Raw genomic sequence first — 24,666 nt, 5'->3', positions numbered from 1 at the left:
CATGCTTGTTTTGCAAACAACACAGGAGTTTTCTTCATATGACAGGAGGCCAAGCGTTCTGTATATCATCTCTTAAAAAAATATTCATAGGCTTAAATCATGTGCTTTGTACACACTACAAAAAGAAAGGGGATTTGAACTACAGTAGCATCAGTTTCTCCAGCTTCAATAGAGAATGATGAATTAATAAGGATTTATATTATTTTGTCTCATAAATACATTCTCACTTTACATGGCTGAAAATATTTACCAATTAGGCTCTAGCAGTTTTTTCTGAGCAGAACTGACCTGAAGAACTCCCGAGAAAAAATAATTTCAAAATAAACAAGCACAAAGCCATAATTCTTTGCAAGACATTATGATATATAAATTCCTTTTGCTATGCTCCTTAACCCTGAGTTTCTATTGTAGCAAAAATATTGTTTTTCCAGCAACGCAAACAATACTTTTAGATTCAATTAACTCACTAGCAGTAACAAAATGGTTAAGAAATTCAGAAACCAGCAACATCGCAATACCAATAGTAAATTCAACTACACACCAGGATACTTGAAAATGAAGATGCTTCAATATAATTATTTGGATTAGCTTACAAAACACTCCTCTAGCTCTCATCAGCTCACATAAAAAAGTTTTCTACTCCTTCCTGGACTGTAACAATACTCTCGTAGTATTAGGATGAACAGCTTTGTGGAACGTAACCACCACAAGCAATTCACAGCCTTGTGAACAGACAAGGAATTACAGACAGCTCTTCAGTAACAGCACAAATACTAAGATAAACTGTATTTTTAGATGGCTGTATTAAAACACCTAACACATACCCACGATGTACTGAAGCAATACATCACAGATATCACAGAGCTTTTGTTTGCACTTCGTGGCACAAAACCTTTCTCTTGTTTTTCTTTTCTAGAGTTAGTGATAGGTGTGAACAAAGAGGTAGAGAGAGATTTAGACTGTTGCTTCAGAAACAGAATTCACCAAGTTAACTTGTAAATCAAAATGAAAGTTCTTTTTGAACAAAAAAAAAACTTTCAAGCACAAGGATAACATTCTTTAAGGACACCCCTTTTTACTCACTCCAATTCATTCTCCCCATACCTAAGTTGCAAAACAGAAAAATAAATGACATCAAGAACACAGTTTTTGACTAGTTTACCTCTTCAAGTCTTCAGAAAATTTTAGCAATGTTGTGGCCATTTCTGTAGTTTTGTCTACCCCAAAATAAGCAAAGCTTTCTTTTTCCTGCTGGCTTCCCACCTCACTCTACACCACCCTATCCTCATAACCTTTGACCAACAGGAAGCAGACACAATGGACTGAAAATAACCGCAATTGTAAGATTTCAAATGATTTAATACATGAGGGGTGGGCTTAACATTTGAAAAACTTCCCTTGCTTTGGTTTTTCAACAGCTGCTTAAAACACACTGTCTACATAGACTTAAAATGTTAGTTCAAAATCCTAGGTTGAATGGGGCTAAAAACTGTGAAAATTTTACCTTTTTAGTAGGCACTATTAAGAGCACAGAGGTACAAATGCTTGCATACGTTGAAATTTTCTGTTTAAGTCATTGTCATTAGGCTGTTATATACAATGTTAGTTTTCCAGCAGTGTAAACAAGAGCAGTAGAAGTGTCTTAGAACATTTTGTCTTTCCTTAAAAAACTTCTATTTTTCTATTTTTAGATCAGAAATAGGTAAATGTCCCATAAAATTAGAAGACATTCTTACGAGAAATGCAAGCATCCATTTAAACACTGCAGTTAATCCATGGTGTTGGAAAGTCACAGATCAGTTTGCCGATACAAAAAGGACTTTTGCTAACTTGAAGTAGCCAAGATGCACTTTGCGGTGTAGAAGGAAAGATCTTTACTCCTCACATAAAAGCCAAAGCAATGATCCCATAGATATCTTCAGCAACAGTAAAAAATTCATGTATTTTAAATTGTACCAATAGCTTGGCATAAACATTGGAACCTTACAGATTCCAAAGTCCAAATAGGCAATTACAGCACTTATTTTCATTAGTTTTAATGGTTTTCGCCTTACACCCCAAGTACCTGATGACTATTATTTTGCAAAGCCACAATCACGTCCCAGGTTCCTCCTCTGTGGTTACACCACAACACACAGACATCACAATCAGAAGAGAAGCACCAACTCAGAGAGGGACTCACCTCTTGCACCAGAGCTACACTGTGTTTTCTGTATAAAGGAAGGGGCAGGGGCTGGGATAAAGAGTGTCATTTTTACACAGATTCCTGGTCCTGAGCACAGGTTCTCTCACAATCAGAGAGGATGGTAACATCCTCTGCCTTGCAAACACCAAGCAAAATTTCAAGCTATGAGTATTACATGGAATAGCTACAAGCATGCTGAAATGCAAGCTCATAATAATTTTCCAACATTATTAATGTTCCAACATAATTCTGAGTATGTTTGCTACCCCTTTATCAACTTTCACTGCACACACTTATCAAGCGTTCACTGCACCGTTATTACACATTAAGCACTGCTCCATTTCAGAGGCATTTTAATAATAGAATTACAACAGAATCATTCATTTCTTGGCAAGGGAAGCTCAGGCACTGCATTTCTGCAGGGTAAGACTGGATCTACCTTGTCAATGCAGTATTTCATTAAAGTCTACTAGAGTTCAAAACAACTACAGAAGCCCCTCACAGCCCTTGGTATCCAAGAACAACTTCCAAATACAAAACATTAAAATAGCACACAAGCAAGCTTCTGGGCACAGCAGCACAAGCCACCACTGACATGTTAGAGGAGTAGCTTGAAGCACAAATAGTTCAACAAGGAAAGTAAATACAAGGTCCTCAGCCAGCCCGCAGTTTAAGAGTCCCTTGATACCACTCTGTCTGCTAATAGGATCCTCCTCTTCCCTTCCCCCATTTTAAGGCACAACCTGATGCCATCACACCAAGGAATAACAGAGAAAGGATATCCTGCCTAGATTTTCCATTATACAGATCAAATCATCAATCCAGAGAGGTCTGTGCTTACACATGGGATAAAAAGAAGATGCTTCCAACTGATAAACCCTGAGAGGAAGCAAGGTTTTTAAGTATTAGCATTCACACAATGGCCTAAAATTAATGGCCAAATCCCAGGGTCCATGAAACCTTCATTAAAAATAAAATGAAAATTAAAAAATTGGGGGTTAGCATGTTTGAGAGGGGAAAAGCAAAAACAAAAGAACTAGAAGGTGACATATAATTATACTTCTTCCCAGACACACCTTGAATTCAGTTTGGATGCTAAGTTTAAGTAAGTTAAAAGATAGGAAACCTTATGTCATCTTCTCTAAAAATTAAGCATTTCCTTCAACAACTGCTGGGAGGAATCTTTCTTCAACAGCTCTTGTCATTTTGACTAATACTCTTTTGTTGTAAACATGATATCACAAAAAGTAAGTAAACAGAGAAAAATAAAAATATCTTTATGTAGCTGTATTATGAAAGGAGGAACTTGTTTCTTAGCCCTCATTTCCAAGGCCAGATACCACAGCTGTGCTGCAGCTCCAGCTGAACAGCTCCCTGCATCTCACCACCTACCAGACAAAGGGCATTTAGTTTACCAAGTGTTTCACATTTAGCTCAGTTAAAAGCATCCCACATCTAAGGCTCCATCTAAGCATAAGAAAAGTCATGCTTTGTGCATCTGGACAGATGATGAATACAAACATCTTCAATATAATCTAAGGATAAATAACTTAAGTGGCATCATTTCAATGTTAAATTCACTAAAAATGTATTCTCCTGCCAGGCATTTCTCTGGATAAAGAACAAGATGAGGCAAAAGGCCCTGTAAGATCATCCTTATAATCTAGGAAATGCCCACAAGCTCAACACCTTTTAAATATCACCATCCATCTCCATCTTTTACTGCTAAGATTTCTTCTTTTAAGCATTTATCCTTGTGGAGGTTGTTTTCTTGTTCTTTTTAATAACAGCATCCATCTGATGAGTAACTAAGAGATTCATGAAAAACAAAAATTACTGATCTCACCACAAACTATTCCCTTCCCCCTCTGTGCACTCAATAAAAAGTGAACAATTAGCCTCCTGTTTGCTCAGTACAGTGAGATTGTTCATTTATTCATTTGTATCAGAGCACATCACAGAACAGAGAAAAACATTAAAAATACTTCAAAGAAAAAAAATTTATTAAAGTACCAACACTGCTTTGAGGATTTAAACCCCATCAGATTTTTATTATTTGTTTTGTGATTTTGAGCAGATTCAAGTGTTGCCCCCTACCTTATCTGGTCTGCAAAGTACTTCACATTTTTACATTTTGCTCTTTGACATGAAAAGCAAGCACTGCATTATCCAACTGGTTTTTCCACCTTTTTTTTTGGTGAGAGTTTCATAACTGGTTTCATTCACTGCAAAAATGTTTATTTTTTAACTTACAGGCAGGAAATAAATGCTAAAACTGGACTACTTGTTACTTTGTTGTCTTTCTTATACACCTAAATGGCAACTACTTTGTTTACTGACTGGAAGCTCTTACCACTGCCTGTACTTCAGGAACAATGTGACTGTGGAAAGGGAAAAACATGTTTTTCTACATTTTGTTTGTCATCTAACAGAATTATAAGGTACACATGCAGAAGTTTCAAGACATTTTTAACAGCGGATAACCTCAAATGGACAAAACAACTTAATTCAGCAGGTATTTTATCTCATAAACTCCTAACTTAACTCTTTTTATTCTGGAGCCACTTATGAGTAATAATAACCCATAATAATGTAATGAGTAATAATGACTTGCTATGGAACTGGTTGTTTTTCAATATCTGTATAATGACATTGAAAAAGTGTATTCCATTTCTAAAAATGACCGTTTTTTAGTCCTTAAAATGGAAAGAGCTTTGAGACAAGAACAAGAGGCATGAAATCAGAAACAAAATTTAATTTTGTACAGTATCTTGTACAAAATTTTCAACCTCTTAAACCTATATATAACATTATTATTATGAATTCAGTTCGACACACAACTAATTTGATTATTTAAATTTGAACATGCTGTTTTGCTTCTGCTACAAGCCTTTTCCTCCCAGAAAGCCACAGCACTGAAGCTGCTTATTCACAGCTTGAATCATGAGAGACTAACTAAGAACAGTAATAACAATGTCAAACCAGAATTCTGGAAATCAGTGATGCAGAGTGACTGTAACTTCACTGTCACTGACTGCGCAGGCAAGACACTATTAATGTCACTTTATTTGTACTGCTGCTGTCAGCTCCAGCCTCCAGCCAGGCAGGTGCCATTTCACTGGAGCTACTACATGATTTGAAAGCACTCATTATGCTCGACAGGCAGAGAGGCCAAAGGCTGAGTGATGTGGAAACAAAGGCATTCTCACTTTTGGTAACAAGATGATGTGCCAGAATGGCCAAAACGTCCATCCTTACCCTCCCATTTAAAAATTTTTCACAGAAAATAAGACATATTCCAGCAGATTGGACAAGTCAACTCAGATTTTACTAAAGCAAAAGTACACCACCACCTAGTGAAAATCAGAAAATGTTGAGGATGGGATAATGGGATGATATAACCAGAGTGTTTAGGTTCAGAAACATAAACTTTAAAACATGAGGCCCCATGGCATGTGAATAGTATAAATGCTGCTAGAACTGCTCAGATCAGCTACTGATGGACACAATCCCAATTGTTTCAATCCAGAGGAAAATTATTTTGGTGATGAAAGTCACTGAATCGAAGTAACAATAAAAAACACTTATTTTAATGTCTTGGCAATTTAACCAAAACATGCTAATAAATCAATCTGTTAGTCACTTCATGACTAATAAATAAGCATAACCAGTATTTATTGTATGCTTTCTACCTCTGACAACTCTGCTCAAACACTATAATAAAAACATAGTTTAATGGTTTGCTATACTATAAATTCCTCCTGCTGGTGGCAGGGATAGATGATTTTCTGCAACATCTTGTGCCTGAACTAGACTTACAAATTAATCACCTTCTGCCTGGCAGTTTCAGCCAGAAAACTGATTTCAGCCTGGGGGAGAAGGTACAGCTGAACTTCTCTCAGCTCTTAAAAAAGGTATCGCACCATACCGACAGAACTGACAAATTTCCCACAAAATGTACGAAAAGTTTCAGTGACTTTATCACACTCAACAGAAATGAGCTGGCAGGGTAGAGAGGCATATACAAATGACTGCTTTCTCTTTGATTCACAATATTTAGATTGTTATTTCCAGCCCAGGTAAAACAAATTGGTGTTATGATACTATTGTTAGGCTGCATGTATAAACACACTTATCCACTTCTGGAGGCAGGCCAGCCAGCTCAGCAGACGTATTACAAAAGAAACAAGCAAAGAAGTAGAGCATGATCTGCTGCTTGGGTTCACCCACCAGGCTGTTATGGGAGGTGGGAAGGAAGAAAACAGCACAAAACAGTGGAGCAAAATATGTTGTGAACATGCTATTTTGAGAAACGTGGAAAGTTTCTTGGAAAAAGAAAAAAAAAGATGGCTCAAGAGTTGCTCCATGCTTAGCAAAATAACTCCTAAACATTTCATACAGACAGACAGTCAAGTAGTTTAAATCACCTGGCTTAACCCAAGGCAAAAGAAACAAACAGTGGATATAGATTTCCTACATTGAAAGGAGACTGGTGGGCAAAGCACAAATTAACATAATCAAAATTTTAGCCCACAGAAAAAACCCTGTTCATTTTCTTTGAGAATAAAGAATAAGGACAAACAACATGTTCTGGGTAATCTAGACCTTCCACTGCATTTTCTAAGGAGGAGGGTTCAGTCTTATCCCCCTCTCTTCTGCAACAGCTCAGGCACTTGACTCTACCCAACATTTATCTAAAAAATGACATTAAAAATATTTTTTTTCCTCACTTCAGTCAGGAGAGGTGTTTGGAGTCAGGTTTATTTATAAATGTTTTCCAGGGGACTCAGTTTACAGATACAGAGTTGAAACAAGTATATCTGAACCAAGAGAGATTATGGATTTTTCAGCCATTTTACAACCAGCTTATATAAGCAGAAAAACAGTTAAAAGTTTTAAATAAGAAAGGCTGACTAACAAATACAGTCATGGATTAATCTCCCTAGCTTACATTCTGTCTTGGTGATCGTGAAATCACTGATCTGTTCCAATAGCCAACAGGGCTGAGATATCATCCCTGGAGTTCATTTTCTAAGCACATCCAACATGCAGAAAGAAGAAAGCTGCATGAAGAAGTAAAGCCTATAACTCATTCCTTTTGGAAAGGGTCTTGTGAGGTCTCATTTTTGATTTTCTCTCCTTCATTCATGGGAGATGCTCTGGAAAGAGTATATCTGGGTTGCACTCATACCAACAAAGGCGTTTTTTTATCCTCATAATCAAAACACTTGCCTTGTTTAATGAAAACACTCCATAATTTTACATGTTCAGGGGAACAGGGCCTTCACTGGCAAAACGCAGCTGCATAACAAGGCCTGGCTTTGCCCTTAAAGTAAAAAAGTAACTGCAAAGTAGTGCCATTAATAGAGTAACATTTCAGGAAGCATCAGGACTTGACCAAGGTCTCCAAAAAGGAGTTCTTGAGATAATTCATACTTGAGAGCAAACTAAAGTTGAAATGGAAAATATTTATGTAAGTATATATACCAGATATTGTAAGAGTCAATTCACTTCAGTCTACATCATAGAAAGATAACTACAGTAAAATAACACTTTGTGAACAGTTCAAAAGTTTTTTTTCAAAATACAAAAAACTAGAACAATTGTCAATTGATTTATTAAGTATTTGGTATTTGAGGAAACTTGACTTTATTTTGCATACAAATTATATATATATAAAATTATATATAAATTATTGGCCTGCCTCTAACTTGCCTATCACTATCAGGGCCAGTATAACCCTGGATTTTAAAATCAATCACAAGATGATGTCTCCTATCATCAAGCCATGCCATTTTTAGAAAGCTGGTATAATTAAATCTGAAAACTTGAAGTGCATTTGCTCTGCAGATCACAATCCACACAATATTGATGTCTGTAACCTGTAACTAAGTTCTACAAGTTTGTGACTTTATTTTTAGCAAATACACATGAAAGAACATTCTCTTCACAGTGTGTATATTGCCCCACTTCTCCACATACCAGAATAATTTGTTGTGGTGAATTTTTGGTTTTGTGGTGACCTTTTTTATCCTGACACCAGATCCAAAACAGCACCTAGACAAATGTCACTTCCTTGCAGAACTGATAAATAAATAAACCACACTTGGCAACAGAATTCAGAAGATAACACATTGCTGGGGTTCCCTTGAGAAAAAAGAAATATCTGTGCTTTTATCTCACTGGATGTGCTTATTAGTGTCATACAGTACTTCCTGTAAGCAAAACAAATGGACAAACTGCTCAGGACACACAATGGAAATTACACATCTTTCTTCTGTTTGTACCCAAGCTCCCAAAAGATTAACTGGACTATTTTTTAATACAGAAAAATCTGATTATACAGCAACAGTGGTCACTACCAGTCTCACAATAGCAGTCCTGACGTTCCAAACTTCTGGTCTAGTAACCTTTGCATTCCAAATATTGTAACATTTGAGATCCAGAATTAGAAATTTTGTAGCTTGCTAGCAAAAGCAAAGCTCAAGTATAGGACTAATCAAGCATATTACTTTTAATTTGAAATTCAGTGTTTTCAATTGGCTTCTTAAAACAAGTAGCATGTGAAGAAGTCAGGTGGGGTTTCTGTATATCACCAGCTCGGGTGTAGCACGTGCTACCTGCCACACTGCTTGTAAACAGGACATGCAAGAGGATGAGGAGTGACACTTACACTACCTCACAACAAAGGCAAAGCCAACCTTCAGGAAAAACACAGACACTTTACAAAAACAGAACGGTGATACATACACTGCAATATTCCATAGGAAGTTACACATATCCTCCCAACATTAATAGTACAGAACTTCACAAAGAACAGCAGAGAATGATAAAACTAGCACAAGGCTGACAATGATTTTAAGAGGAAACGACATAATCCTACAAAACCTTACTTTTAAACACAGAAAGATGGGACATTCTTCATCAGCCTCCAGCTGCTGCAACTATTATCCAGGAGAAAAACCCAGCAAGATCTCCATTTCAGCATCACTCCAAGGAGAGCACTACACTTACTTAGCATCATCTCCCAACAGCAATGCAACTGAAAGCTCTGCAATCTGGTAGACTCAATAAAGGTTTTAATCATCTAATGAGATTACCTCATCTGTGTGCGGTTTCACAATTCAATCTCAATGGTAGCCCATTATGCCAGTCCCCTGACATGCAGTATCAATCATGCTAATCAGCTTACTCTGCTATCACTCTTACAGAGACATACTGCCACTCACAGAAACCAAAACCAGGCGATTTCTACCCCACAGGTTAAAAGGAATTGTGGAGAGAAAACACTGCTAGCTCTAAGCCTAAAACTAATGTCACTTCTATCCAGCAGGTTGTGAGCCATGTTCCATTGTTAAATTTTACGAACATATGTTATGCATTCTATACAATAGCTCTCATGGAGAACATGAAGTTTACATATAACAATTTACATGTTTACAGTTAATAAATATCACACTGGAAAAATTTTAAAGCTCCACAGAACATCAGTAGCTGCTTTTTCCGAACCAGAAGCTTCTTCACCAGGTACCATCAAGTGGAGCTCACAAAGCACAGTCCCCATGCCCTTATAATAATATTATTATTATATTTAAATAATTATAAAATTATTTTATATTTATCAATATAAAAATGCTAGAGTAATTAATTCCCTTCATTCAACAAAGCCAGGAGCATCCAACCTCAAAGTAACATAGGACATGTACAAATAAAATTTGTTCTATTGGACAGATGAAGGTAACGAGAAAATCTAAATATTAAACACACACACAAATAACACAATGTAGTGGTTTAGATTCACTAATTTGAGTTTTCCAGCCAATGCACCAAATAATGTGGTGGATTTTAGAGCTGGTTAAAAATCACCAGGGCACCTACTCATTCCTTGCTGTGAGATATGGATTAGGAGATGGGCAAAACAGGATTAAAATTTAAAAGGAACAAAGAAACTTTATTAACAGGACAAGAATAAGAAACTAGAATAAAACCTCTGGAAACCTTTCCTCCCCTACCCAACTTTTTCCTTTCCCAACTGACCATACAGAGACAAAATCTGGGATGATAAAGCAGTACCAAGTGTACAATAGTCTTTTAGTCCTTGTAGGGAGAGGAGTTTTCTCTTCTCATGCCATGGAGACTTTTCCACAAGAAACAGTTCTCTCATGGCTTTTCATTTCTATGAATAGCAGCTGCCCAGGCAAAAATTCTGCCATCGTGACAGTTCCTCCCATTTTCACAGCCCTCCCAGAGGTGTGTCCATGGGCCATGAACTCATGGGGTATTACTTTAAGGATGAGTTATCCAAAGACAAAAGTTCTCTTTATTAGTCTCTGTGATCATATCTGGGAACAGAGGTTTTCTTCCTTCTCTCTCTGGAGACAATGGGTCTTCATCAACTCTCATCTCTCTCTCTATTCAAGCTTCTCGTGGGATCTTATGGGATCACAGTTACTCCAGCATCTGCTTGGCTTCATCAATGGATGCCTCTACTCACATCTACAGCTTGAATACTTCATCCCCCCAATAGTCTTTCATTAATTAAAGGAGGCATTTTTGTATATCATTGTCCATGTCCATGGCCCTACTCAAAGAATATTTCAGCCCCATTCGGCATCTCCTCATCTCTCTTCCATCTTGACTCCTTCTTTTACTGACCTTGATGTTTTCATGCTGTCCTTCTATGTGTTGATCGCTCTTTTCTCTCCCTGGGGGTAAAACCAGTTCTGCAGGTCTCATCTGTGTAGTGAAAGGGTTAAATCTCTTGTTCAGACCTGCGGATGGTTATGTGATCTCTGCCAGGGCAGCGGCCGGAGCTGTTTATGCTGGATGATTTTCGGTGGCTGCACTGGGATCTCAGCAGCCAGGCCAGCCCTCAGAGGCAGCACACCGCGGGCCGATGGCTTCTCCTCCCCTACCCGGCACTTTCTGGTGAAACTCAGCGGCAGCAGAATTTCAGCCGAGCCGGGGCCGGCCTGGCCCGGCAGTGCCGCTGGAAAGGGCTCGGCTCCCCTGGGAAGGGGCTTCTGCCAGCCCACAGCCTCCATTTCCCGCCCGGGAGCCGCTGGGCTCCGGCCCAGCCCCCTGCAGGCTGCACAGGCCGTGGGGAAGCAGGGCCGGCCTCATCAAAGTTCTGCTACCTTTCAAGGCTGGAAACAAAGAGAAAGAAGTTCCCAGGTTTGGGGTTTTTTAAAAGGTGGTAATCACAGAGGCAGATCTAATTTTTAATGGTGCAAAATGTTGCCAGTTCTCAGAACTAGCCAGCTATTGGCCTGTCTCAAGCACAGAGGAAGCTCCCAGCAGCTTCTTTCAAAGAAATCATTTCCGTGGACGGTTCTTACTTCTTTCCCTAAATGTCAAACTACCACACACAACTAATATGAAGCAGCTTTACACATTTACAGCCCTGATTATCGGGCCATTTTGCTGGGCCAAGCATCCAAAACTCTTCTGAATACATCTCACTACTGCCAGAATACTCACTTAAAATGGAAATGCAAAATGGGAAAACCAGCATGGCAATGTCAGGGCAATAAGGCTTTGGACCTTGTTACCCCAAATCAATGGCCTAGTAAGTCACTGACTCCCAGGATCTGACTTGGGACTCTTGCTTCGCTGAGCAATCTCTTTTTTAGACATTAAGATACCAAAAAGTGACTTTGTAGAATTTGACATCCGAGACAAAACACGTATCTTTGAAAAGATCTACATTTTTTGCCCTACTTTTTCACAAGCACACTCAATTCAAGCAGTTCTATTTTTAGGATATCATCTTTGCACATCTCAAACTGAAGGCAGACAGCTCTAGTTCAAATAATTAAGTAAAGACTTATAAATAATTTACTCTTGCTACCCAAATACATACTCACCCTTCAGAATAGAATATAAAACTGTAATATAGTTTAAAAAATGCACAAAATCAAAACTCTATATACAACTCAACAATGCTTCTTTCACTATTTCAACAAAATAACTGAGCTGCTAAAAATTAGGCAAGACAGAGAGGAGGGAAAATGCGTGTGATTTGGCTACAAAGCGAAGGAAAAAATATGACTCTCTAATAATGTTTTCCTTCTTCTAAAGTATCAAATATTGGTGTTGAAAGTGGCATTATTATTCTGCCACTAGCGTAACACTGAAATCTACCTAGAATGGGAAACTGTTAGCTAGTCTCTGTAAGCACGGAACACTCACAGTGCAAAAGTTTCCGTCTTTACACTGCTGAGCAGTTAATAGACTTAAATATTTAATTCTGTCCCATTCAGGGACTTTCTATTGTTTTCGAATTTGAATAATATTCCCAAAATCTCTTCTTTCTGAGACCGAGATTTTCCCTCCCACCTCCCCCCAACTACCCCCCACAAAAAACGGCTCTTCTTGAAAAACATTGAAATACCTTCCAAGTTCTCTCAGCCTTGCTACTGAAACAATTTAACAGGGATAGAGGACAAAGAAGGTCATCTTGCTTAAACAAACCAGTAATTCTCGTTTTTACTCCTTTTCTCACACACAGCTTACAACAGATATCCAGGATCAAAAGTCATCAGCCAGTTAAACCATGATTTAGCTAAGACAATACTATAATGGGAGATGTTAGGCAACCTAAAACTTTTAAATTCATTGGATGGTCTATCTTTAATAAGATTCCTGATATTATTATGTTAGTTTTCATAGGGATCCAAAATGTTAATTAAATAAAAAGTAAAAAATGTGTGACTTGCACTCTCAGAAAAACCCAAAAAAAAACAAGAGATCAACTTTATATCAAGTTTGTTTTACCATGCATCCCAAGTTTGCTTAATGCCTCTGTGTGATGCTCTATAAAATTGTCATTTAGATTAAAAGTAACTCTAAGCTCAGGCAGGAGAGTCACATAAAGCCCAGGGGAGCTGCATTAGGATGAGAGAATTCATTTCTAATAGCAGAGCACAGAATTTATTGGTTTTCTTTCACTTATTTATCAGTGACACCATTTTTCTCTCATAATCATTTCTGTAATTCACAACAGAAAGGCACAACATGGCCAGAAATAAGCACACTGTGCTGCTGACTAGACTCAATCTGAGCATCACAGAGATACCCAGGTACTTGCTCATTATGGTGAAAGATCAGTGAATCATCAGGAGTGCTCAGAGGATAAAAAAGGGGGAAAAGAAGTTGCCTTGAAAAAAAAAAAAGAAAAATAAAAGAATCAAACATATCAAATCGCTCTTCATTTTTCTGCTCATTTTTCTGGAGGAGCTGGAATGGGGAGGAAGGATAGGAGAGAGCAGAAATAAAAATTCACGCATGCATGTGACCTATTCATTCAGAATAGACTAAGACTAAATTAAGAAATTGCCTTCCTTTTGATAGAAACCAAATGATAGATTCATGCAATTCCTGGATTTGCTTATTCTTGTTGATCTCCAAGGTCCTAAAATACTTCTCCTAGAGCAAGATAGGCATCTTAAAATTGCACAAACATGCAAGCAAACAGTGAATGGAAAAGAGTGAAAGACAGGAAGAAACTGATTTTCAGTGCAGGACAAGTAGGAAATAGGGATTTGTTTTGGAATAGGAACTGCAATTATAAAAGTAATTAAAAAAAAAAATCCAATTACTGCCACGTATCAGGAAATTATTATCTCAGACTTGGTATGCAATACCATAATAATGCTTGATGCCTGACAAGTAATTTTGGGTCATAAAAACATGCTATTTCTGGCACTTTTCTTGTTGGTCAGAACCTACAGATTGCTCCACACTTCTAACCAGGGCATTGCGATAGGTACAAATGTTGAAAGAAGGCTTTAAGAAATATCTTCCCACCTGAGCGTAATTTCTTTCTGACTTCATCATGATGAAGCAGAGTGTGAAGCTGCACTGGAACTTACACCCACAGAAAACTTTAAAGATGAGAAAATGCTTCTGGAGGTGGACATTTGACCACATTATGTATAGGATTGGGGTTGTTTGGGTGTTTTTGTAATTTTGCATATTTAAAAGAGTCTATCCTGGGAAAGTGCAGGTGCTCCTCAGGCCAGCATGCTTTCAAACCTCACCTACAGGATTCACAATGGATGCAGTTCAGAACCACAAACCTCAATATATTCGCTGCACAGCATCGCCAAGACCATGTCTGTAGCAGGGCATATCTCAGCCTGCCCTCACAGCTCCTGCACAGCACCCCAAACACCTTCCCTGAACAGCATCAGACGAGGGACACACACACACATTTATACACAGGCTGACAAACTCACTGTATCCCAACAGCTCAGAGCAAGGAACTCTCACCACTTCTACTGATCTTATCCCCCAGCCAGCTCTTTCAGACAGGCGAGCAGGGAACAGACCAGAGGACAGACCAGCTGAAGACTAAGGAGCTCCAGGGCGTTGTCTTGCTAATAGTCAAAATAAAAAGCTGGCCTAGACAAGTCTTCAGAGGCAGCAGAGCTCTAGCAGAATGAGCTCTGGACCCAAGATGTTGCTAATAACCAACCTGCAATATCTTCTAATCTCTGTAGTGCAGATTCAGGGCTGAAAATAAGGATGATATGTTTTTTTGGAATCTGCCTCCTGCCCCAAATTTCTGTTGTACATTATGACATACAGAGATATGGTATGCATACCCCAGAAACATGATTTTACAATTATAAATTACCAACATTTGGTAAGACAGTGATTTCAACCATTGTTCCAAGAGTCCCAAGTTGTCATTTGTTAACATATGAATTGAAACTACATGAGATTTTATGGTATAAATTTATGGTCAAAAAGAAAAACAGAACAGTTTCATTAATTTTACTTACTAAAAGCACACTTGAAATGTTTCACAAAGTACAGCAAGTTTTATGGAAGAGGGGGAAGCACTGAAGTACACACATGAAACCAGAGACAAGACATATGTATAGGGTAAGCTGTTTCAGGTGCAAAATACCATGGAAGAAACAGGCCTGCAAGAAGAGGGAAAACTGATTAATCAGCCCCAAGACCTGACGAGTTAAAATAGCATTAGCTAGCAGTAATACACCGTGTGTACCTCAGCAAAGCCCTGCCCACACAGGGCCAGCTCTGTGCCCTGTCCTGCTCCAGACGGATGAGGGGGGGCACACACCTCAACACCTCCTGAACATTCTCCTAGGGCCACAGCTTCCCAAGGCCATCTGCAGGAAGGATGTCTATACAGACTGCATGTGGCTGCATCTTTGATACTTTGGCTTCAAGATTCTGACTTAAAAGGGAAAGCTGGTTGTATTTATTTATACTTGATCAGAGGTGCCTCTTACAATCATAAAGAAAACAACTCTTGCTCATCCATCCGCAGCTGTGCATGGGTGCACACACACTTGTAGACATGTATCTTGGGAGGATAGGGAGAACAACAATTGATTTCCTGCAAATGTAACATCCTGTTGTTTTTCCAAGGTAATCTAGAGAATTATCTCTAGATTCCAATCCCAGATGTTTACAGAGGAAAAGAGAAACTGCAGTAAGGAAAGAGAAACTGCAGTAACTCTGCACAGGACGAGACAGTTGACTGTCTAAGAGCACTATTCTAAATGCCAATTCAAAGTTTCACTACTTTTTCTATAGAGGCTCTCTGTTCCAAACCCTGGAACTGCAAGCTGTGGGATATTAACAAGCATACATTTGAGTTTCCAGTCACTTCAAGTGTGTCTGAGGCAATGAACTTATACAAAGTATTTTTAGACTTCCTGCAATCAACTGTCCTCCGGCATTGCTCAACACAGTTGTCTGAGGGATGCAGTTGTGCTAATATACAGTTTTATTTTGTAGTTTCATTTCTGTGTTTTCCATAAAATAAGTATTGGCAAATTTGCTCATCCAACAAGTTGAATCACAAGTGATTAAGGGTCATCTAAGCCCTGCCATATTGTGTAAATGCTTATTAAATTACACTTACAAAAAGTAACTAATTTTATCTACATAAGAAAATTGTGTAAACTAAACAAAACACTAGTAAATGACTGGGTGTGTGTAGCAAAAAGAGATGACTAAATTCTGCACAGTAAATTTTTGCCATTACAGCATCTCACAAGCCTAAGGTTAGTCTTGCCTGGAGATAACCTACGTTGTCTGTGAAAGAAAACAAAGAAGAAAATGTTGCCTCTACTTTACACATTCTGCAAGATAGAACAGCTGATCTCTAAGAACTGTCCTATTTCCTGGTGTGGGGCAGAAAATAATAAAGAGTTGAATGATTTTGAGGAGGAGTTAGAAAAGAGGGTGACAGCTTGTATCATCTGGGAATCTTATGTGTCCAAGAAAGGATCAATATAAATCAGTGCAACCAAGACAAGCCAGTCAGAATATTCTAATACAAGATGTTCTTGCAAGAAAATAACTATGCACAGGTTGATTACTGGAACAACCTAATTATTCAGCAGCATTGAGTAACAAATCACTATCTGATGCAGCTCCAGACTATCCACTATTATAATAAATACTGTCATTAACCATGATTAAGCATTATCTCCAATGAAGATGCTTCAAATGAAGGAGCTTGCTAATTAGCTGTGTCCTACATCTCAGAGCCAACAAAGGAATCTTAGAAGTCTTCTGCTACCAATTCATAAAAATGGGTGACTAGGACTGGCCTCATAACACATTGATGACACTTCTTCCATTAAGAAAACAAAAGATGCCATCAAGATGGTGTACTATGATCTTAAATTATTACTGATGTGTTTCTTTTGGACTGTTACTGCTCTTGGTGTACTTTAGCACTGTGATTGTCATTTAGAGAAGAAACTGCTGCTTTTGGCAAGTGCCTCAATTCATCATCTTCTCTCTGCTGCCCATTACTATTAGAATCCTAAGTCACAGAAATATTGATCACACTGCCAACCATTCTCAAAAAAAAAAAAAAAAGTTTCATAGACTAAGCTGATGTAGAGGCTTAACTGAATTGCCTTTGATTAAAGGCCCAGCTGAAATTACAATGCAAATAAAGTAGTTCATTTTAAAGACTCAATTTTCACAGTAGTGTCCTGAGATTGAAATTCTTTCTGCATAATGACATCATAATTACCTCAGTTTGATGTTGATTAGTTTGCTTTCCTCAGACTAATGACAACAGACGAAGAATTTAAATGAAGGAAATAGTTTTGGTGTGGGGGGAATCCTCTAAAAATGGTGAAGAACTGAGTAAAACAATCAGAATTACAATGGATGATTCAAAGCTGCTGAGACTTACTACAGTCTGTACAAGTGACAGCAGAGCACTGTATTTCTTTTTTCCAGTTATAATCTTGGTCTTGACAAAACCAAGAATAGCTCAAAGAGTTAAAAATTAAGCCATATACAAAGCTAATGATCCTTTTTAGTAAGCATAGAAAACATTCCTTATTGTGATAAAAATGGGTTGGACTAACTGTGTTAGCAAAAAGAAAAAAAAATGGTTTTTTTTATATTTGAGTTTTTAGAACTCACCTTCTGTGCAGCACAACCAGCAGCTCCACAAATGGATTATCAAAAAAGAAGCTTTATTAATTTGAACAAATTTCATACATTTGGTGAACTGTTGAGGGTCCTTCACTGGCCAACACATATGGAAAAGCATTCAAGCATCTGTTTTACACAATGTTCTCTTTCGCATCACATGGAAGGAATTTTTCTGAAATACCATCTGAGTGCAAGACTACTCTTGCTATCACCTGCAGGTCCAAAAATAGCACAGCAATCTCAAAGAGACCTTTCCTATACCTGCAAATTACAAAATTTTGGTTATAGGCTACTGTTTCCATCACAACTTCAGTCCATGTTTTGACATTTAGCAGCCCAGCACTAACAGCAGTAGCTCCGAGAGCAAACCAAGTCCCAGCTTTTCAGAAGTCAAAAAGAAGAAAAAAAAAAAACACACCAGGCAAAACTCTAGTTATCATACTGACTTTGGGTTTACATGTGCAAAGTATCAACGGTGACAAGAAAAGGCAATGCATGGAGTCCAAACTAACAGCTCCTGCATTTGACATCTCTCGGCTGTCACAGTATTTAGCCAACTGACTCACATCAATCACTAAGAAATACACATCTATCTTATTTACTAGGGATATGTTAGGAAAGACATATCCCATGTTGTCACTGTAATCCTGTTCATGTGGAGTAAAACCAAGTTTGTAAACAACCAAAAGGAAAGAGAAAGCACCAACTCCTGTCAGGCAATGTATTTCTTTTGTCTTATAAAAGGCTAAGAAATACATCAACAGGAATTATGTAAATATTTTAACAGGAAATTTTAATCTAAGAGCTGCAAATAATTACTTCAATAGCTATGGATTAGAGCATAGCATAAATAAAAAGTTTTTGTTCATATTGAGCTGAAGCAAAGAGGCTGGTATTTCTGCCATGAGTACACAAACTACTTGTAATAAAGCAAAAGTGATACTTTTGATATTCCTAAGAAGGATTATAAAAAAATACGTACAACAGCAGAAACATGCACTCAGAAAAAAATAATCAAAACCACAAGAGAGCTCAAACTCAGTTCTATGCCATCTAGTTTGACACACTGGAAAGGTAGAAAATCTTGCCATCTCCCCAGTCCTCTCTGTTATATTTAATATTCTGTATTTTTTTTTTTTTTATTAAGCACACATTAAGTCATACTGAAATAAGTGACTGGAAACTATTTCACTTCTCTCTACAGATTTTCTCATTTTGTATTACCATCAGATCCTGACACCTAAATAAGAAATCCTGGTTGTATTTCATATGAGCTGTTATAGAGATTTGCCATTCAGTACATATTTTGCAAATTGTTCTACAATGCTTTAAACTGGATAGTTAAATGCAACCAGAGGAAAGTGTTTGAGGAAGCCTTATAAAACAAAAGGCAGTTACAGTTAAAACTGCATGTACAAGACATAAGAATTTACACAAAACAAGAAATATCTCAGATTCTAGTCTTATGAGCACCTATCCCAAAGTCTACAGTTAAAAAACAAAACAAACAGAAAACCACAACAAAAACCCAGAACAAAGACCTTCACATAAGTGTTTACTACTGTTGGGTGAACTTGAAAGCATAGTCAGTGCTAAGTTCCTCTTTTAAAGCAAAGTCAGTGCAACAATTCCTAAAAGCAGAAATAGTGCAAGAGTTAAGTGTATTTTCAGTATGAGAACACCAGTACCTGGAACATTACAGCAGCCAAGGTTAGTTTTACATTTTCTCACTTGAGGAGTGAATGCCAGTTATCTCTGGACAACACATTATCTCATGAAAGTTTCTTTAACACAGTTGATGCATGAGGGGAGAAAAGTCTGTTCTTCACATGGAGAAAGACAAAGTGTGCAGGGCATCTCCAAAACACAGTTTCTCTTTTCTCTTTACCTTTCACAACTTTTCCTAAAAGCATGGACTGAGGCACTTGTCAGATCTACTGCACTAAGGAGAAACAAAACATTTTGCAACAGCCTTGGTAAACTAGAAGTCACAGCTTTAAACAAAAAAGCCAATCACTTCAGTAGCACAGAAGTTTGAAAAAGCTACTGCAACAGCAAAGATTGAATTTCAATTGCTTATTAGGCTTTTTCAGGCAGTTATGAGAATCTAGATAGTTAGCAAAACCCCACTAGGATTTTTTTTCTCCTTCAAGCTGTATGTTCTAAGGAAGCAAAACCCATTGGAGCTTTTTTCCTAGCTTTATGTGGTGTTTTCAAACATCTTCCCTTTTATTTATTATTGCAGTTCTTGAAGAGAACTCATAAAAAGATTATGAGAAACTGCTTTCTCTAAAGTTGACAAACGTTGTTTCAAGAAAAAGCATATTACCTACTATAGTAAATTCAGTTAGTGCTTCACCACACAGTCTCTTTACATCCAAGTAAAAAGGCACTGAGATTACAAAGCAAAGAGAAATACCAGTCCTATGCCTGTGAAATTAGTTTATCAATTTAGCACATGATATCCCCATCAGGATGATTTCAGATTTCATGTATTTCTTTTAAACACAAATTTAGTAACCTCTACATTACTCAGGCAAAATGCTTGTCTTTTTCCAAAAAAATAACAGCTAATACAGAAATTTTCAAGAAAATGATGATGATGATAATCTGAGTTGCTACTTCTGTTTATTGTACCAGTAGTTATCATATGCAAAGAACCCCTGCTACAATTTTTAAAAGTTTGGCTTGTATGATACGCTCATAGGTGCACACCTGCCCATTTGTTACACAGAGATCTACTGACCTTAAAAGCCAAGCCTGTTGAACACGACTTTCACCAATGAAGCGTGGTTGCTTAATGACTTAATGAAGGCAAACCATTAGCTTACAAAACAGCATCGCTCTGCCTACCCAGAGAGAAAGTAGAATTATCCCAGTGGGACAGAGAGTCTAGTAAGGGGAATCCAGGAAATGTCAAGTGCAAGATTTGGATATGCTGAAGATGGCAGGGCAGAAAGACAGACATACCTGTGCCCTTGGTGCTGCCCTTCTCCATGGCTCACATCCCCGCCTGTGTGTTAGAGTGGTCTTCACATCCAGCTGCACATCCAGCACAGGCTGGCCCATAGCCAACTGAGTGACTCCTACTGCTCCTTATTCATATGGCCACAGAAACAACAGGCAGGGGAAATGGAGGGGGTTGCACCCTCTGCTCAGCAATCTCCCTTCGGCAGCCAGCAGGGAGAGAGATGGGCAAGGGAGTGGCTTGTTCACATGAGACCAGCACTGGAGTGCTATCCATGCTGGCACTTGCTAAGCCACCTAACACACAGTTTGACACAAGACAAAAAAAGACAGACAGACGGACATCTCCCTCCCTGCTGGATAGCTGTTCACTGTTCACACACCAAGGCAATTACAACCACCATCTCAGCCTCACCATTGAGCACCTCGTGCAGACACTTGACAAGCAGAGCCTCTCTGCAGTGAAGGGTAAGACCAGAGATATGGAATTTTAAAAGACCTTGGAACTTTAAAAGAGTGATAAAATGCACCAAATTCCTGCAATAAATTATCTTGCACATTCTAAGCTATTTCCTGATACATGAGCTGTTTAGTCAAAAACTTAAAGGTCAAATTTGCATCAATAGCCTTGCCAAAAAGTTTTCTACAGAGAAAGGAAAGGAGGAGGAAAGGCTAAAGAAGCAGACATGAAAATAAGAAACCAGTATCTGTATTTTATGCAAGATAAAGTCATTTGCAGTGCAGAATCAGCCTGAAAGGGTGAGTTATTAGCCTTGTTTTAACCAATATGATCTTATCTCTAAGTCTTTCTAATTAGTGATATTCTTCTCACCAGTGTTACCCAGAAGTCCTTCTTTCTTTAAAAAGAAGGAAGGGGGATTAACAACTGTCTCAGTTTTAATCCTTCCTCACACTCCCACATAAAGACCTTTTTCTTCCTTGAGGATACTTCACAAGTACTTCATTATATTCAATTTTTTTGTGCCCAGTATATATAAGACAGCTACTTGCCATTTTTAACTCATTCAAGTAGCAGCCAAGCATCTTGCCACAGAAAATTATGCACACTGCTGCTTTTTATTTTCTTTAAAAAAAGTCCCTGAATACTTGGAGCTATAATGGTATGCTTAAGCAACCAAACACATGAAAATGCCAAATACTTATTACCTATGTCACTTGCAGATTTCTAATGAGTCCGCATGGGTTTGATTTGTTTGAGTTTTTATATACTTCCTTTAAGTGAAGGAGTAATGGAAGTACCCATATTTTCTACAACCAGCACATCCTAATAAGAAAACTGAAAATCTTAATTACTCAAACCTGTCTAGTTCACAATTAATCAAGAATGCACAACATTGAAAGGTTCCACATTCAACCAGCTGGTATTTTAGTGAGACTGCAGTCATATTAAAGATGATATGCTACAACACTCAGATGGGGGAGAAAAATAAGCACAGCCACATGTATGCCTTATTTTCACACCTCATACTGTCAATAAAGCTTTTCAAAAGCAAAACATTCAAAAAGAAAAGCCCTGTCTCTTAATGGAACCTGGCACTGTGATTTCCAAAGTAAACAGAACATATTTGAAGCTGTTACAACTTTGCAATAGTTTTACAGTGCTCGAACCATAATAAGCCATGCACAACTAATGTCCAAGAAGGAAGACTTCTCAGCAGCACAGTTTCCAGGCTGCCACTTCATTCTCTTCAGCTTATCCTCCAGAGAAAACCTGCAAGGTATGTACCCAGCATCACTTATGCCTACTATACACCAGCGCAGCTGTGCTACCTAATACTTGTGCAGAAAGGCTGAACTCTGTTCACCCTTCCCTCCCCACTGCAGAAGCACAGGAATACCAAGAACTCAGGACACTTTTCACACCTTGCTTCAGCTCTCCCCTGTAAGGTCACCATTTTCCCTGGGGACAGATTTGTACCTGAGGAAAAAAACCCCTGTTACCACCAGGTGCTGTGCTCCACCAGAACGTAATGCTGAAATTCCCCAAGAGAACAGATTCAGCCCAGCTGAAAGCAACTGTATGTCTGAATGACATATTAAAAAGCAATCAAGCTGATTACATTATGCATCAAAACATGGTTAAGTGGTACAGTTTTGCTGCAATGTTAAAAGAACATCTGATCTTCCTCTGAAGAAATACAGTTTCACTGTCAAGATACTGGAAGGAGAAAGAAGATGAAAAAACTGCAGTGGAAGACACAGGGTTTTGTCAACAGTTTCTAGATTATAAGTCTAAGGCTTCCCACACCCAGTGAAAGCTTTATGGAAGCAAAGGGTGAATTTAATGACCTTGTTTTAAGAAGACAGAAGAGACTGTAACACTACAAAGTTCTCCTATTCCTTTTGGCTTTTCTTGTTTGTATCCTTAGGTGCAAGTTATTCCCACCACTCCCTTCTCAGCAGGTATAGGCTCACTTCTAAAGCTCCCAGTAAACCACCTCTCCTCAGAAGCACAGCCTGGCTGCTGCAGGCCAGCTACTCTCCAGGTTTCTATACTCAGAGCCAGCTCAAGATAAGAACAAAAATTTCTGTAGTAAGCAGGAGCATTCATCACATCAAGAGAGGAAGAATCTAGAAGAGATAAGGAACAGCAGAGAAAGAAGTCCACCTGCCTATCTTCTTCTACAACATTTTTCCTCAAAGTGTCAATGTGCTGCTTTTGGCTGGGCTAAAGTTCATTTCTTTCATAGTAGCTGATATGGGGTTACATATATATATTGGATTTGTGCTGGAAGCAGTGTTGATAGTGAAGATGTTTTTTGTTACTGCTGAGAAGGGCTTACACAGAGCCAAGGTCTTTTCTGCCTCTCACCCCAGCCCACCAGTGAGTGGGGTGGGGATGCACAAGGAGCTGGGAAGGGACACAGCCAGGACACCTGACCCTGACTGACCAAAGGGATGGATGTTCCAGGCCATCTAACACCATACTCAGCATATAAAGGGGAGGGAAGAAGAAGGAAGGAGGGACAGTCAATCTTCCCAAGTAGATGTTACACCGTTGCCAGATGGGGTTAAACCAGGACAGTCACTCAAGGAGACAGCAGAGCTCCACTGTGAATGTGCTATGTTTCTGCTGCAGACAGAAACAATATACATACACATTTCCTCCCAGCAACTACAAACTCTGGGTGCTGCCTCACTGTAAAAGGACCACTTTGACCCAGAAAAGAGGGCAATAGCTTAGGAGGAAAGGACACTTTCAAAGAGCAGCAAAGGCTGCTCTTCACCCAAACAACAAATTTTTGATCCCTAGTGAGTTCACCCTAATAGGGAAGCATCTGCTGGACACACAAGCCAGACACCAACAAGATACCCCAAGTTCATCAGCCAACAGTATCACAACACGCTGTGGATGACCCCAGATAGTTCTTGGTAGCCAAACTGACAATATAATGTCATGATTTTAAATGGAACCTCTCTTTCTATTTTTAATTGAAAATTTTCCACTTCAGGTTTCCTCCAAATCTTGGAAGCTTGACTAAGAGAGACAGTTTAAGTCAAAACAGCTGCAGAGAGAGATACATTACAAGTATGTACATACTTCTGCATACTTTTCCATCAGTACTTTTAACAGGTATGGCTTTTTCTTTGAAGGCCTAGAGAAACTTTGAAAGTTATATTGTGAATATTAAACATACACTTGAATTCAATGCAGGGTAAAAACTAGTAAAAGTATGCTTTATTGGGCCACCACCAAGTTTATCTGTGAACCTCACAAAGCTCCAGAACCATACTTCTGAGGCTCTGCTGTTGTAGCCCAGGGGGGCATATGCATTTATTTGCCCTCAGGCAGTTTGCATCCACAGGTTAAAAAAAATACATCTGTCACTCACACAGCATTTGGACCAGCAAGAACTCACAACCCCGCAGTCTGCTTCTAAAACTGCCCTTTTTCCTTTTTTCTTTCCTGTTTTTAACCCAAAAGGGTTTTGCTTATTCCTCTCGTGAAGAGCAATGCCACAAAATAGCTCCCAAATCTACGGCACTCCCTCATTGTAACTCCAAAAATCAGACTTTTGGGGGCAGCCAAGAAGATACAACAAGAATGT

The 24,666-nt window shown here is 38.5% G+C and overlaps 1 protein-coding gene across 9 annotated transcripts in view; it reads right to left on the bottom strand.

The window, feature by feature from the left end:
• The window catches only part of GAB1 (GRB2 associated binding protein 1), a 105,806-nt gene that overhangs the window by 57,691 nt on the left and 23,449 nt on the right, over positions 1–24,666 (bottom strand). Inside the window, exon 1 of one of the 9 annotated variants that reach the window (XM_058837396.1) lies at positions 1,163–1,226. The exons of the other annotated variants lie outside the window; for them this stretch is intronic. The gene's annotated coding sequence lies outside the window, so the exon portion shown is untranslated. Of the gene's footprint in view, positions 1–1,162; positions 1,227–24,666 lie in introns of those variants that run through there. 9 annotated transcript variants of the gene reach the window in all.

The sequence above is a fragment of the Poecile atricapillus genome, chromosome 4 (genome assembly GCF_030490865.1).
Source record: "Poecile atricapillus isolate bPoeAtr1 chromosome 4, bPoeAtr1.hap1, whole genome shotgun sequence".
Classification (NCBI taxonomy): domain Eukaryota; kingdom Metazoa; phylum Chordata; class Aves; order Passeriformes; family Paridae; genus Poecile; species Poecile atricapillus.
Note: the sequence above shows the minus strand (reverse complement) of the source record. Positions and strands in the feature narration are given on the sequence as shown.